Genomic DNA, 3,368 nt, shown 5'->3' with positions numbered 1-3,368 from the left:
CTCTTTGTATGTGTTTCACTGTACACATTGCAGGGTCTCCTTCTACTTGCTACTTTGCATCTTAAGAAATGTGTAATAAGCTAAAACCCCTGCACAGATGATATAGCATAGAAAAATGGGTAAACTTTCTTTGATCAAATCAGTAAAATGCAGCTCATAATAAAGGCAAATGGGCAATTCTGTACAAATTGCATACAAACTGAGCACATGCTGTTCTCGGTGTCAAAGGAGATAGCATGTTATTGCAGACAAATTATAATTAACTTTAGAGTATATGTTAAGCAAAATCTAGTCTCTTAAAAAAAATGTCTTTGGCACAGTTCTTACAGCAGTGGTCACTAAACCACAGTGGTGCTATGAACTCCGTGTGTGTCCATAAGCAAGTTTCTTAAGCTGCCTTTGTTTGGGGAAACGAGATGTGGAAAACCTTTTAGTGTCATTTGTAAACATGAAGTATCTACCTTAGATATTCATTAATGAATTAATCATCTGTTTGTACACTGATAGACTATTATCTTTTTTAAAAAAGAACAAAAGTTACTAATGAGAGTAAGAGCAAGTTAAAAAACAGCTGCCAGGGCAACTTATGCCCATCACAGGAGGCCAGACTTTTACATTCTGCACAAACTTACAAGAAAAACTCAGTACTCATAGTACATCTGGTGCACATCTTTGGAAAAGCAGGGAAACTATATAAAAAAAACTCTCAGTAGGCCAAAGTACTGTACAGGACTTTGAGAGTTGTAAGGAAGATTGTTGGTCTCCAGGCTACAAAAAGGTCCAGAGAAGAGCGACTAGGCTGATTCCAGGGCTACAGGGGATGAATTATGAGGAAAGATTAAAAGAGCTGAGCCTTTACAGTTTAAGCAAAAGAAGATTAAGAGGTGACATGATTGAAGTGTTTAAAATTATGAAGGGAATTAGTACAGTTATTTTAAAATAAGCTCATTAAGAACACGGGGACACAGTTGGAAACTTGTTAAGGGTAAATATCTCAAAAACATTAGGAAGTTTTTCTTTACATAAAGAACGATAGACACTTGGAATAAGCTACAAAGTAGTGTGATAGACAGTAAGACTTTAGGGATTTTCAAAACTTGACTTGATGTTTTTTTGGAAGAAATAAGTGGATAGGACTGGCGAGCTTTGATGAGGTTAAATGGCCTGTTCTCGTCTAGAGTGTTCTAATGTTCTAAGGCTGTCCTTTACAATGACATCAATAAATTCAGTGTTTTCTTTGATTACACCAAGGTGACTAGGACAATAATTCCATATTTTATTTTATGTCCAGTGTCCATGTTTTTTAACACATGGTTTAGAATACAGTTTTTAGCAAAAAGACACATATGGCTTAATTTTACAGTCTCCCTTAGGCAGCAGAACATATGGCCACTTAGCCTGCAACACATCTTTGCTCTGCACAGTGCTTTTTTTCCCTCTAAAACATTCCTCCATACGTCACCAGCTATAGAGTTCACTAAATATCTGCAGTGTTGAACCATCCATTAATTGGAGAGGTAGGATGAGATGACAGAGAAACACACACATTCTCTCTCTCTCTCTCTCTGTGTATATATATATATATATATATATATATATATATATATATATATATATATATATATATGGTCAAAAGTGTAGCTTTTGGAGAGTGTGCTGTTTTTCAGTGAATGGAGAAATGTTAGAGGACAGGAGAAACAGAGAATTTCCAGGTATAAATCTGCTTTCATTTTCTTTATTATTTTAACCCTTTTATTCACTTCATACTTGTTTCATTAGCACAAGTATATTTTGCTCCTTAGCTATAATTGACCAATAAAAATCTGTTCTATTTAATAGACAAATGCAGAAGGGGCAGTGGTGCTATGAAGCTCATTGACCTACATCAACAATAGACAAATACCTAGGGAAGACACAGTATAACAGATTAATAGATTGTAGGATGGACAGGAAAGGAACAACAGTAGCAATAATAAACCTTTGTGATCCCTTTAAATTACTTGGAGTTCTACAATGATAGTTTATAAAAATGTGTAATCTTCAACATGTTCCTGAAGCAACACAGAACTTAAAATGCATATAAAATGCATAACAGTATTAAACTCAATTCAAACCAATAAACAAATGCAAGACTCAAACCCATAAGAAAACTAGTGCCCAATGTATATTTAATGTATAGAAATATTGTTCCTATGACAATGTGTCTATTGTAGCTTACTAGAGTGAAGGCAGATATGATGGCATGTGACATTATATGATCTAATCGTAAGAAGACAGTCCCAGCCATGCCTCTTAGCACTTTGTGGTAAAATAAGCCAATGGCTACAGGTGTCCAGGACAATGTGTTACAAACACAATGCGCAGTAATAATCATGCTGACCTCTAATTTGACCACGATCCTCTCAAAGGTCAGTCTTGTAATAGGAATTGTTTTCCTTAATTAAGTTTTTTAAAAACACCATTAAGCAGACCATCTTGCACTTAGGATGATGGCTACCAAAACGTAATTCTGACAGTGACATTTGCATGCAAGGAGAATTTATTTATTTTGATCATGAAACATCTTAGCATGCTCAGGTTTCCTCCACATGTTCTGCATTTCACGTTAACTGGAAACTCTTAAATGGTCCTATTTGACCACCAATTGTGAGTGATTGAATCAGTGAGGACTGTCACAAAATTTCCACTAGTCAAATATAATTTGAATAAATGTATTTTAAATAATAAACCGATTAATCACTGCACACGCTGTGTTTCATCGTGTCTTAATTGCTCAAAGTTTGTGCTGGAGTATAATTCTCATTCACGCTGTAGTGAAACTCTCAGAACAAAAGAAAAAGTAAAACACATCTGTCTTAATAAAACAGGATGGGTATGCAGAATATATTTGGATTTATTTTTCCCAGTAGCTAATTAAAAGTAATATAAATATGTAATCAGTATTGAGATCCAATGTATTCATATTTAGCCAAGTTAATGGTCATTGTGCTAGCTGCACATTCATCATATATGAATATCTGATGTTGCTCAAGCTCTTAATTGTCCTATATTGGAATACAAGGCTTCAAAAAAAATTAATGAAAGAACAATGTGTACAGATTAGTTAAAGTAATGTGTCTGGGTGCAATGGGTAAAAATTATCTGACAGTTTAAATTGCAGCTGAGATTTCTCTGCTGCCAATTCGAGCATATTCTTTAAACTGTATCAGCATGAACAACCTTCAGTATGCTGTGCGACATATAATTTCTCATCCATGATGGTTACAGCCTTGAACCAAGTGACTTCAGCATAGATTCTTGCTTCTAACAAAGCTGATTTAAAGACTCAGGGATCACAGTGCAAGCATGAAAAATATTTCACAGCAGTT

This window comes from Polypterus senegalus, chromosome 1 (genome assembly GCF_016835505.1).
Source record: "Polypterus senegalus isolate Bchr_013 chromosome 1, ASM1683550v1, whole genome shotgun sequence".
In the NCBI taxonomy this organism is placed as follows: domain Eukaryota; kingdom Metazoa; phylum Chordata; class Cladistia; order Polypteriformes; family Polypteridae; genus Polypterus; species Polypterus senegalus.
The sequence above is the reverse complement of the archived record's forward strand: the minus strand, read 5'-3'. Positions refer to the sequence as shown.